We start from the raw sequence: 14,773 nt of genomic DNA, 5'->3' as shown, positions 1-14,773 counted from the left end.
CATCACCGAACTATTTGTGTGTGAATGTGACCCGCCCTATAAACGGGTTGTGGTAGTGTGACGTGGGCGACGCTGTTCCACCGCCGTGGCTTCGCCACAGGTGCCCACTGGGTAACGAAAAGAGAATTAGCAGTTCTGGCACTTTCTGTGGCCAATGGACAATAGCTCCAAGTGCCCGCCATTAAAAAAAATAAAATAAAATAATATCTTTGCTTACGATCTCCGAGATCTGTGGACACAGTGACGTCATGAGGAGGGAAATCGTTCAGCTCTAAGAGCGGAGTGAACTAGCCCTTCGATTCTCTTTAGCCCTGACAAGAAACTATAGTTTTTATTTTCTCTAAGATTCGTTATCAGTTACTAAGTTTTCCAACAGATGACGCTACTAAATGGGAAAAACTATGTAACAATGATTTAAAAATTGTAGTAATGTTGCTCTTTTTATCAGCAGCGCCATTTTTTTGATGAACTTAGAAACTATTTTTAAAATTGGGAAAAAATAAAGAGTAAGCTCCTAAAACAGCACGAGGCATCCATATATGTCTGTCTTTCTTTTTTTTAAAATTAATTTTCAAACTCTCTGTTGTTTTTCAGGCACCTAAAGTAAAATAGCTTTATTGTCATACAAAGACTCTGAAATATTTGCTTGAAAATGAAAACGGGGGTTTTAGTATGGTTTTAGTTATAACTTTGAAAGTGATAGTTTTTTGTGACTAATAATTTAAAGATAATTGCGTAACTTTTTTTTAATTTCTTTGAGAGTAAAAAAACATCTTTATTAAAAATTTGCTTCAGTTGAAAGAATTTTGTATTCATTCTGAAATACCTCTTGTTTTGACTTAATAGACATTTTTTTTCGTTTCTTCCAATGATTTTAGTCTTCTTTTACATTAGCAAACGACTTTGCTTTGTTGCCAAAGAAAATTATTTAATACCTCTGCTTTCTATCTTCGTGTGTTCTCTTGAAAGAAGAGTAAAAAGGTGGTTAACATCTTCGAGACAACATCTTCCTCACGGGTGTTCTTTTCAATGGCGAAGGGAAGGCCATAAAACATCTTCGAACGTTATTTATTGCTTAGAAAGCAAATTTAACGACGGAGTGAAGATGAAAGTGGCTGATTTTGGTGAAAAGCGGTTTTGGATGACCAATAGAGAGACAATGGCGGGAAACCTGCAGACGATAGATTTATACTAGTAAAGAACGTTCCAAAACAATGGAACGGCCTTCTTTGAGGAAAACTAACTTTCTACGAAATGCCAAATCAATCATGTAACTTTTACGTAATTCATTATTTGAATAATCGTCTTTATTCGAGTCATAAAAGAACTAATGATTTCATGTTAGATTTATTTGATGAATAAAATAATAGTTTGTATTGAAAGCTGTTATTTAACTTATCGGTGATATCGTAACAGTTATTTTTTTAGTCTATTCCGAAAATAACATTTTACCGGAACGAAACAGTTGCGATTGATAATTTATCCGCTAATTTAAACTAAATCAGTTAACATATCAATTAACATATAAAAAGATAATTATAATTTATTAACCTATTCAAATTATTTGTTTTTATGTTAATTAATATTATTATATGTATTAAATGTCATATCAGTCCATTAGCATACTAAAAAATAATCAGAATAATATATTACTAATGTCATCCACTTGATCTTGGTATACTAGATAAATAGTGTCAGTTAATTTTATATGTGTAATAAATGAAACAAATAGACAGTAACATTAAATGAATAATCCTAGGAATCTGAAGCGGAATGATATACTTGAGGATCTCCGTTTGCTACAAAAATATCGAGATATAAATAAAAGTCGATATGGTTCAAGCGCTCGATAATAAGCTCCCATTCTTAAGACTTGCCATACGTGAATGAGGAAGCAAAAATCCTTTGAAGCAGAAAACGTAAAGTTGTCATTGGAAAATGGAAATAAATGTTAAAAAGCAAAACTAGAACAACCGCAGTAGCCGAGAATCATACAATATAGAGTGATACAATATTGAGTAATACAATATTGAGTAATACAATATTGAGTAATACAATATTGAGTAATACAATATAGAGTGATACATTATACAATGATCAATCTAACTGATTTATTATTAGTAACTATTATCAGGATTTTGATTAGTTTTCTTTTCATTTTAAAAAAGAACTGAATTCCCTTTATTTCAGCCGATTGAAATTTTGGCTGTCATAAATTTTTTATGAAATATCTTATGTTTTACCCATTCTAAGCTGAAAAGTATATGGCTTAGGCTTTAATCACATATTGTATTCCATGTGTATTTATTGACACATAAATAATTTAATATTACTATTATGGTTAATATATATTATGGTTAATATATTTAATATTCTTTCAAATCTTTTTTTGCTATTGATATATAAGATATCTGTCATTTCACTGTTACCCGAACAAGTCCCTCTTAATGGTGATATTTAATTTTTTTTCCATTTATTTATTTAATTAAGTCATTTTTTAAGCTATCGTGAAATTAAAAAGTAACTTTGTAGCATAAGAAATTTACTTTTTTTATTTACATTTTACAACGGCTTTTTAAAAAATCATTTAGCTTTATTGGTTACGTGTTTTTAAAAAAACGTAAAAATTATTTTACGAAATGTACTTTTCTAAAGGCGTTTTTCTCACCCATTTGGCAAAAAATCGATAATAATTCCATTAAATTTTATTCTTATTTAATTTATATTCCCTCAACAAAAATATAATATTAATATGATATCTTAAGCTTAAATACTACTTAAAAGTTTTGCTTCATTTCGAGAATGTATCTTTCTTTTCAAATGCTACGCTGAAAATTGAATTTGTTTTGGTGCGAATTTTTTTTTCCAGCAAAACTTCGTAAACAATGGCAACACGTTTTGGGTTATTCCGATGAATGACATTATAATTTAATTTGGAAAATTCATTTTTAACACAATAATGAATGGGTAAAAGAATAACAACAAATATTGTATGACTAACTGGTACTGGTACCCGCGCCTTTACCCGCACGGAAGTACTTTGATTTCAGTTTTTAATTATTTTCAAAAGCTGTCTGCGGCGATATTGCCAAAGTTCTATATGTATTACATTTCAGTAACATAGTAGGCAGAAGAAGTATTAAACTCATCAGAACTCATCATAATGCTCTATTGCATGTTGTACTACTACTTATATATATNCTACTAGTTTTTGCAATTATATTTTGAAAAACTATTATTTAGAACAGATTCTGGGCATGCAATAAATCGGGTCATAAACTTTGACCCAAGGACAGTTCTTGGAAAACGGAAAAGTCAGGTCATCCTACTTATATCGTCTCCTTATTATTTCAAATAAAAACTTCCCAGAAAAGGTTTTGTTGTAAGATTTTGAATATCTTCTAGTAAAGACCAATTTGAAATTTCATTTGGCTAAGATTTGTGTAGATGTATCATCTAACTACATTGTTCTTTATGAAAACTCTATTCTCTTTGCAATGGATTATGCTTTAGGAATGACCTTCGACGCAATGGAATGTATAAATCTCATCTTGAGAAACAATGGAACTTAAAATGTCTTTTAAGAAGCATGGTGGAAATTGAATATTTTATTTCGTTTACTATTTAAAATGTGTTGACACATATTTTGATGTGTCTGTGTTCTTGTTGATGCTTCTCACGGTCAATAACACGAACGGATGACCTATAAATTTTTGGAAGAAAACTGCAGTTACAATTTACTAAATACAATATGCAAAACAAACTGTATTAATCGCAATAAAAAGGAATTATAGTCAATAAGTTTTATAATTAATAAGCTTCATAATTAACAAGTTTTATAATTAATAAGTTTAAATTAATAAAATTTATAATTAATAAGTTTAAATTGATAAGTTTATTTACTGCGCATAAGCTTCAAGTATATCGAACTCATAAAATTAGTTCGAAATAGGGAGATAACATGGAAAAAATTATAGAATAATGAAAAGAGATTCTCTTTTCTTTATTCTGTATATTTTTAACTATATCTATCTATCTATCCATATATATATATACATATATATATATATATAGTGTATACACAAGGTCATATACAACGAGAAAACTCTTAACATCATATAAATTTCAACCTTAATATTTCTTTTGTACAAATAATTATTACAAAATCAGCATTAATAATTTTCTTTTGTCGCAAAAGAGTTGACTTTTACTTCTTCACCAATTCGATGAAATTCTAATTCCTTAAGAGAATTCTAATATACATAAAATATCTTCAATCAATTTATAAAGTATTTAGAATAGCATTCACATAACAATTGTAGATAAACTTATTTCAGTGGTCAACATACAAAATAAGCAGGTTATAAAGGTTTTACTCTTTTTATCATATAAGATAAATTTAGATCTCGAACATAGGGGTTAACGTAGACAGGAAGTCAAGTTGACAGGTACCACTTTAATAAATATAATCACTTGCTTTATAAAACTTATTGAAAAGCTGTTTTTTTTTAAAAGAAAAAAAACAATGGTTTTTTGAATATAATAAATTGAAGACATGTCGATAGCACTCTAAACTTTCAGCCGATGTGTAAAATTGTACAGAAGTTTTCCAGCTATACTATTAAAAATAATAGTGAATTCTACAGAAAAAAAAATTTTTTTTCTCGGGGAAAATAGTTGTTAAAAGTAAATACAGATTTTTCTTTTTTAAATAGTTATGTGCTCGCTACACATATTTTCAATGTGTATTTGACGGTTTAAGGCTGTTTTTCACAGAACAGTTTTTTTTCTTCTATTGTACATCCTAAACGGTTCAAAACTGTTAATTACCATTCTAATTTTTGCTATGCAATTTGCTTGCCGTAACTTCATTTTTTTTAACAAATCATTTTACGTTTATTTTCTATACTTGATATTTTTAGAAATTATTTTATGATGTTGAATATTGTATGAATAAAATTGCGATTTGACTCTTCTTGTATAGTATCTGTCCTTAGATACAATTTTTTTGGTAAGTTAAATTGCGAAACATTTTCATAAGGAAGACTTTTAAGATTTTTTCTTCATAATTAGAGCTGCAGTAAGTGAGGAGACAGAGTGAGATGACGTCACCTAATGAGATGACACGGATGAGGCAAATTCTGTGTTACTTCGTCGTGCAAATTCTGCTCTCGGCTTGCATCGACCAAAATGGTTATTTTATACTGTTTTTTTTTCCTTAAAATAACAGAGTTTTTCTTTCTTTTTTTTTGTTAACGGAACAGCTTCTGCTTGTTTAAATAAAAGTATTTATCTACGTAAAAAATAGGCTTCCATCTTTTTATAACAATATTTTTCAGTGAAATTAACGGCTTTATACTAGCACATCAGCTAAGTTTTTTTCTGTAATTTTACAGATTTTTTTTTTAAGTGTACGCACTATTTTTCCCATTCAATAACATGAATGAACCTAATTTTAAATGAAGTCTACATCCCGAAAACACTCCGGGAATAATGTTCGTGTTAATTTATATATATATATTTTTTAACAACAACACGTACTTCAAACAAAAACAGCCCATGTTCGTTTTTATAATTATATAAAGAAAATAATACAAAATCTTTGCAAACCGTTGTTTAAGATATTTCTGTACTTAAAGTACTACTGTATTTACTTCATTGTTGAATCTTGCACGAAAAAAAATAATTCTAATAAAATTACCATATGTATACTAATGACATTTCTGGTAATAAAAAAAGCATAACTATGATGATAGAGCTCAAAAATACAGTATTTGTGCCGGGATAGCCTGGTCGGTAGGGCGATGGGCCCATGTCCGAGAATTCGTGCGTTCGAACCCCGCCGGCCGAAGACTTCCCGTGTAGTAAAGTGACTGATGCACGTTAAATCTGTCGAGTCGCAAAAGTTCTCCATGTTCCCATAACAAATAAATACTTCTGGGGGTACTGGATTGGAGATCGATTGTTCTCCGATTCAGGTCAAAATTACGATCTGTGGATGAATGAATGGATGTATGAATGGGTCTGCCCTATAAATGGGTGAGACGTATGGTGTGGCAGAAGTCGAATTCTTGGCCATAGATGGCGCTACTAGAAAACAAGAACAATCGCACCCCCTCTGCCTAAACAGGCATACGTGAACAACAACAATACAGTATTTGAACAATTCAATTGGTAACTTTTCCATCTATAAGGTAACAGTATAATACCAGAAATTTGGGTTTTAAAAGCTATAGTTCTCATTGCAATGCATTTAATAAAAAATATAATACTGAAAAGTAAATTTAACCGAATAAAAGGTTTTTATACCTTGCTCTAAGGTATCATGATAAAATTACCAACTTTTATCACATATTATAAAACTATATTTTATTATAAATTTTACTAAGATCATTACCAAGGTGTTTGGGTAAAACTTACCTTATTTATGCTATTTCTATAGAACCAAAAACACGGTAAATTTTACCACTTTCTGGTAGTTTTGATCAAAAAATCTTTCTCTGTGTGGCTTTTTGTTAGAAATAAAAAAAATATTTTAGGAAAATTTTCTTATGACTTTTTGTGTATAGTTATTATATTATAGTATAGTTATAGTTCAAAAATACTATATTAAATTTACCCACATTAATTTTACCCAATTTCTACTTTTAATTATTATTTCAAACAATAACGATTTCTTCAAACAAAAACAGCACACGTTTATTCAAAGCTATTTTTCAAAATGACAAATCCTTAACATGAAAATCTTAAGTTTTAAAGTTTATTTTGATATGTAATTTTTAGACAAAAATTCATATCACAAATAACGTCGCCGCATGTGTTTGGTTTATTTTTAGATAATTCATTATTATTATTTTTTAAAACAATTATTGGTTTCTCCAAAATGAAGATTAATTCTTCTAAACTTCCCTGATTTTTAAATTTCAAATAATAACGCGTACTTTAAACATAAACAACACATTAAAATTATTTGCATAATTTACACTATCATTTACTTTGTAAAACCCATCGCTAATCACTTTGTAAACACATTTTCGCTTCCCATAAACAAAAGTTTTGAAAATCTCATCCCTAACACTGCTTTAAATTCTAAATTTAGTGTCATCAAATCAGTGTGTAATCCTTTTTCCGACAAACAGATAATGTGAACCCCTTTAAGACTCAACCCCTCTAAATCAGTTCCTTAGTAAGGAGAAAATTCAGGAAAATCGATGCTTACTTAGACTGTTCCCGGAACAAATAATTCAAGCATGTGAAATTCTGACTCAAATATTCCAATCTGGATCAAAGCGGTTTGTGTTGATATTGTAAGCTGAAACCAAAGCTTTGAGCTGAGAGGCTTTATTTTAATCAATACATCAAAGGTAGATAACAAGAGTTTTTTAAAGTTTGGTATTAAGAAAACGTTTATTTTTAGAAAAAACTGATTTCGTTATGAAAACATTGTCTGATCTCTGAACTCAATGATTTTTGAATTTATTTTTTTTTCATTTGTAAATCTTAATATGTAAAGTCGGCAAAAATATAAAAATGATTCACTTTTAATAACTTTTGATCTAATTATTAAAGTTTAAAAAAAAAAGAGGGAATACATTAAATTTGTTAATTGCATGCTCAATCGGAAGAAAATATTCTGGTAAAATTATCGTGCTCTATGGGAATGACTTTTCTAGTAAAAACCATAATTCTGGTTATAAAAACCAAAATATATGGTATTTAAACCCTCTATTTAATAATTTTTTTCATTCATATATGGTTACATCTTTTTCCGGAAATTTTCTGGTTTTTAAAATTATAGTTCTGTATATATATATTGTAAATGCCAAACATCCAGCCATACCTACTATGCCTGATTTTTTTTTTAAAAAAAGACTAGCTCTTGCGCAAAAATATTTTATTACATTTGGCAACTTTATTAATAGTTATGAACCGTTTAGTTAAAGATTTCTGTTTACCATTTCTGAGACATGTCTGTCATCTTTGGTTGTCAAACGTCGCCAATAGGCCGATCCATCTTTCTTTGGAATGTCAAGTATTTTGTTTATTCTTTTCATGACTCCTGATGAAGAGAAAAACAAAAAGATCTTCTATTTCCACATTATCTCTCTGCCTGCCAATCTTCGCCAAATGCCCTTTTTACGCTCCACAGATTAATCCAATTCCTTTCTCTACAGATTCTGTTTTTACCAAAGGTTAAACCTTGCACTATCCCTCCCCTTATTCTGTTTTTTCTTCTTCTTTCTTTTAGTTATTTTATCAGGATTAATATATTTCTAAATAGGATACGTGTCATAGAAAAATATTACAAGTCCTTTGAATAATTTTATTATTCATTATTTGTATGTATATCTGTTATTATTATTTTGTTATTCTAACTTTTATGGCATCCTAACAAATGCAAATTTTTAAAAAAAATTAATTTTGCAGTACACTATAGATATTTTTCTCTTTCCTTATGATATTGCGTTTAATGTATTAAGGGGATCGGAAAGTAATGTCGTTTTGGTGCATTTGATATTTGCCATCAGGACTTTTTTTTATCGATAATGTATCTCGTCAGCAGCAACCTTTCAATACCAGATCGAAATGGATCGAGAAATGGTTAAAAATTCAAAATCATTGAAAAATATATCTTGTTTATTTATAGAAAGTATATAATTCGAATTAACTTACAGAGAATTTAATAGCCTTTATTTTCTTTGTGATAAATTTTTTTAAATAATATTTTGTTTTGTTTTATTCATTGAAATATGTTTTATTGAACCTAATGACTAAAAAAATTCATGCTAGTAGTACTTTATTTACGTTGCATCAACGCTGCACAATGTTTGCGATGTTCTGGGAATCATTCCTAATGAAGATTAGGATAGCATAGCCAAAGATATGCCTTCCCAATTTTAATCATCTGGGGAGGATAGCTCCCCTATTTCTATCTAATTTGAATCATAGTACACTGTTAGAATTTTTATTCTAAGATTACGGGAAAAAAAACTTGGCTACAATCTGTCCATCCATTTAATCGTAAAGTTTACTGTAAACAACAATTTTTACCTTTATGGTATTAAAACCGTTTACAAACTAGTATGGTTAAAAAATCATGAATGCAAAACTATATAGCTTTTTAACCATTTACAACAAACAAGGTCTCAAAATCGTGAAAAAGAAATATAATTGGACATTTAGAGCTAGGCTTTTTGTTAGGTAATGGGCGTTGGAGTTATGTTAGGGATGAGTTGTGTCTTATCAAATGAACAGTGACATGTGGCTTAAATAATTTATCAGGTTGTTTTACCTATCGTAAGAGATGGGAAATGCTAGACTTTTTTGTATTAAACAGATTTGCGGTATGCCATCTATGCATGAATGAGAGTATCATATTCTAGTAGTCCAGGTTCACAAATTGGAGAGTACAGGACATTGGAATCTCTCCATGTATTGAAGGGATATCGAGGAAATATATATAGTGTCAACGCTGGGATTTGAAACCCCATTCTGTCGGTCATAAAGTTGTCAGATTAGCCCACTCGGTTTTAATATGTACCCGGATGCAATGAGATCAGTGGCTTCATTAGGTAGGCATAATTGACGGATAAAATTCTGGTATTTAACCGTATTTGATGAAAACAGTCAATAAACGGTTTTACACACAGTTAACGACAGTTAAATACAATCTTTTTATGGTTATTTCACTATTTTGTTTGAATATGATAAAATAAATTGTTATTTAACCATTTTTTCTAAAAAAATTTCTAACAGTGCTTATTGTAATTAAGTTTGCGAAAAGTTAATTTACCCAAAAATATTGTTCAACTTGCCCCACATTCGATTTGTCAAGTTGCCACAAATTTGAACTGCATTATTTTTCAATGCGCTCCAAAATTTCTAATAAATCAATACTGTATCTTTTCTAAGCAAATATTTTATAGTTTTTTAAAAAGATTAAAACGTTGATTTAGTTAGAATAAATTGTTTTTTTATTTATTTATTTATTTATTCAGTGCCTTCAAAAGAAAAGCTGAGCCATATTATCAGTGCCGTGCAAATGTATTGCAACCTTAATAAACAGACAAGTTAAATCGTGTTCCCTTACAAATTGAACCCTATTATGACAAGTTTAAGAAGGTTTCATTCGTACGATTATATCATTCAAATTAGCAACCTATTGAAGTTGCAACAAATTTGAACGATGCAGCTCTAAAATTTCTAGCAAGTAAGTACTCTATCTTTTCTAAAAACAAACTAATATTTTACAATTCTTTAAAAGATTAAAATGTTAATTTAATTAGGATAGATAAATGGGTTTTGTTCCTTATTCAACACTTTAAAGGAAAAGTTGAACCACATTATCAGTGTCATGACCCATAATATGTGCAAATGTGCTATATCCTGAATAAAAGAGATAAGTTAAATTTTGTTTCCTTACGAATTGAACCCTATTATGATGTAATGAAGTTTAAGAAAATTTAGTTTGTTTGATTATATAGTTCTAATTAGCACCCTATTGAAATTTAAGCAAATTTGAGCTATATAGTTCTTTTATTAGCTCAAAATGTTAATTTAGTTCGGGGCTAATAGTTGGTTATGCCCCATCATTTTGAAGTAGTCATAGATTAATTGCTTTACAGAGACAATATCTTTAGGTGGGCTATCATTAAACATTCTCTCTCAATATTTTAAACATCCTTATAGTTCGAAAACTCTCCAAAATCTCCCGGTTTAATATTGGTCTTGACCTTTTAAACATCTCATTGGATGCATATACAATTTATCTCTCGTTCTTCGAAGAATACCATCATTAATAATGAAGGCAATTCACATTGGATATCGGGTAAAATTGTAATGGCATATCGATTCGAAATAGAATGAGTAACTACTCGCCATTTTCTATTTCTGTCACATTTTTAGCGCTCTTGTAGAATAAATTAATCATTATATTTCAATAGTGCTGTTTAAGCAATACTAAGGTTTTGTTACACTATAGAATAAGTTTTCCTTTGTCGATATAGAATGCAATTTTTTTTTATTTATTTATTTATTTTTTTTTTTTGTGAATNTTTTTTTTTTTTTTTTTTTTTTTTTTTTTTTTTTTTTTTTTTTTTTTGCTTATAGTGTAAGGAAAAGTGTCTGACAGGTTGGAAGAGATTTGAATGTAGTTTTCTCATCAGTTTTAAATTTAAAAATATTTTTTATTTCATTTTCAATGTTTAAATGATTCAAATGTTTAAATTTTGTAAGCAATACTACTCTAGAGAAAAGTAACATTCATACTTTTTCAAAGTTTTATGTTTCAATTTCATACAAATATTAATAACAGTCTTTTTGCTGTATGGCTGTTAGTCATTTTAGAGCGTGTTGTAAGGAAGTGTGCAGCTAATTTGATAATGTCACACAAGTTAGCCTTCTTTTATATGGTGTTAAGTTCAATTTTATTATCGTTTATCGTAAACTTGATTCTATAGAATACTACATATATTTCAGCTTGATAGGAAATAAGGTTAAATATATAATAATGGGGTATACGTTATAGAGGCAACTTTAATAAAGGGCATAATATAATAGGGGCGACTTTAATAGGGTTTAATTCATTACCCTGTTAAAGTTGCAGCAAATATGCACCCTATTACAAATACCTTATTTATAATAGTTACAACTTCAATATAGGGTCAAGTTTATTTATATTATCGTACTTCTAAAATTTGATTATACAATTCTACATTTTAACTTCAACTGAAATGTGGTTCCATTTAACATCTTACTAAGGCTGCACCCTGTTATGGATAAAATTAGCTGCACGTTAATATGAATTTTAGTTGGATTCGATTATTTTACTTTTCAATCTTGATTACAAGGTTCCATGCTTAAATTAAACTGAAATAGAGTTCATTTAACATCTTCCTACAAAAATGAATTACGTGTGTTCAGATCCGGAGAATATGGGGGCCAAACACGTCCCATTCCAGCGGAATCTTGATACCCCAGAGCCAGATTGCCGTCCCAAAAGTATTCCTCCAATACATCAAACACTAGCTCCGTCTTGCAAGAACAACATAGTGTCGCAATCAGGGACACTTTGGATAGAGTTTTAATTAAGTGTTAAATCAAACCATTTTCCAGTAGAAGTTAAGCCATTCAATCTAGTTGAAGATTCACACCATAGTAGAGATTGAATCAAACTTACACGATATTGGGTTTAAACATGCTCCAAATATCCTTCACTGTACTTGGGATTTAAACAAATTAAATTATTTTTATAACCTTATTGTTAAACAAATGTTTATCATCAAGACAAATTCTACACCCACTAGACTTACCCATTGGAGAATAAACAGCTGCTATGCAAGCAGTACAACGGCAAAGAAAAGATAGGCGAACATTCTGAAACACACCAGCATATCACGAAATTTCCCTGCAGCGGCCGAAAGCTTGGCGACAAGTAACGCAGCGCAGTAACTCGCAACAGGAATGCAGCTTTCAGGTTTGCATCAAACAACTTTCCAAATGCTCCAGCACCTTTGCGTTTTGTTTTCGACCATGCATTCTTTGATAAAAATTGTTTGCTTGGGTGCGTACTATCAGTTCCTAAAATTTTGCCCGTCTTTTTAGAATCACCCTGCATTTAATTAGCTGGAGTAACGAAAGATATAATAGCAGAAGTAAGTGACTGAAAAAGAATTCACTGTTTACGTTTGGCGAGCAGTAAGGGTTGTCACAATTTCAAGCGCGGAGACGTTTCTCCCTATACTCGCCGTCCTTAAATGAACTCTTCGTCCGAGGAGGTGGAGCCAAGTGCCAACTCCTGATGAACGAACTATATACATTATGCCCATTTCGAAGGGGAATATCGCTTGCGGTGGAAATTTACTGTGTTGAGAACTTTGCTTTTACACTCATAAAAGGCGAAGGGGTCAAACAGCACCAAAAAAATTTTTTTTTCTTCTTCAGAAATGTGGCATTTTATATTTTGAGTATTCGTTGGCTCTCCGGTATGAGAGAGCGAGATTAGATATGCTTGGAGGAATCTGAGTACATCACGAGAAAAAAAGATTCAAAGAAAAATGAAATATTTGTATAATGAGTTTGGGGATAACTAGGAATTTTACATTTAACATACATTTAAATAATTGATTATGTTTTATATTTTGGAGTGACGGTGTGAGATTGTCATAGGGATTCATCAAGTCATAATAAACTGAAATATAAGTGATTCACTTAATATTCTGTCTCATTATTTCAATGTTCCCCCCGTTCAACCTTATTTTATTTCTTAAATTAACTCTTTATCTTAGAGAATCCTGAAAAATAACTAACCGCTACACTTTCTTTGTGAGATTCAATTCTAGCGCATTTTTTATTCATCCCTTAAGTTATTTTATTTTCATCTACTTTTTAGTGTAGCTTATTCTTATGTTTAAAATATAATTTTGATTCATTTGAGTGAAGGCTTTTTTGCAGTCATTGTTTGATCTAAAAAAAAACTAATGATTTGAAGAATGAATTGGTTAAATTGATGGCCTATATTGTTTTACAGCATCTATTATAAATCAAATTTAATAATATTTAACAACGCTTCTGTACAGTGCACCAAGAAAAAGAAGAAAAAAAAGAAAAGAAACGGTCCATCCTGAATAACTTTTGATCTAATGATCGAATCTTTACGTTATAGGACTCAATCTTAATAGTTCGAGGGGGTGTCCTCAAAAATGCTAATTAATAAGTGCAGACGATATATTAAGTTTCGAAATCAGACACAGAAACGTGCTTTTCAAACGTACCAAAAACGTAAGAATTTCTCGACTATTCAGCCGATTTTGCTCAAATTTTGTATTTTGACGTGTAAAGTTATATTTTTTAAAATCGTGCAAAACATTGTATTACAATTAAAAAAATTTTCGACCATTCTTAAGTAAAATAATAAACATTTACTGAAAGTTACTTTGATCTTTGGATAAACGAATTTTATGATTGTATGCAAAAAACATTCAATTCGCTTTAAAAGTTCTCGAGATATAACGAAGTACGCTAAAAAGTAAAATTAACATGGTCCAAACTTTGGAGCGCTCTCCTGGTCAAACTATTGAGACCCTATTTCCCAGATTGAGTCGGACCCTATATTTCGGGGGATAAAAATCCAAAAACCTTTTTAAAAAAAAGCTATTCAAGCAATTCAGAGAAAGAACGTTTTTCTGTCAGATTTCATAATTTAAAATATCGTCTGCACTTATTAATAAGAATATTTGAGATCACTCCCTCGAGCTACTGCGGTTGAGTCCTAGAACATGAAGATCCGACCATTAGATCAAAAGTTATTCAGAGTGGTCCCATTTTTTTCTACGCACTATACATCAATAGTAATGAATGTTCTACCAATGCTTCTCAAAAAACAAAATATTAAACGTTAACTAGCAGTACTGAAGGGTTAATATTGCGACCTCACTAGTATACTAGTACTTATGAACTTATTTCATCCAAGTAAACTTCATTCAATAATTTGTAATAATTATGGATAATTTATTTATATATGTATATATATATATATATATATATATGTGTATGTATTATGGTGGTATTTTTTAATTACAAAAAATCAGTCAAAATACCTACTGAGATAAATCTATTGGACTATCAGAATTATATTTGTACTAAAACATCAAATATTAAAAAGGAAGTTCGAATTTCTTTTATTTTCATTCCTATTCATAACATTTATTAAAAAATTTATTTTGTAAATTAAAATGATTTCAATGATGAATAACTGTTTCTTTTAGATCTAAAT

At 29.7% G+C, this 14,773-nt stretch overlaps 1 protein-coding gene across 5 annotated transcripts in view; it reads left to right on the top strand.

Annotated features, from left to right (window-relative positions):
• LOC107440814 (uncharacterized) overlaps nucleotides 1-14,773 on the top strand; it is a 651,143-nt gene that overhangs the window by 325,085 nt on the left and 311,285 nt on the right. The window lies entirely within an intron of this gene.

This window comes from Parasteatoda tepidariorum, chromosome 5 (assembly GCF_043381705.1).
Source record: "Parasteatoda tepidariorum isolate YZ-2023 chromosome 5, CAS_Ptep_4.0, whole genome shotgun sequence".
Classification (NCBI taxonomy): Eukaryota; Metazoa; Arthropoda; class Arachnida; order Araneae; family Theridiidae; genus Parasteatoda; species Parasteatoda tepidariorum.
The sequence above is the reverse complement of the archived record's forward strand: the minus strand, read 5'-3'. Positions and strand labels throughout refer to the sequence as shown.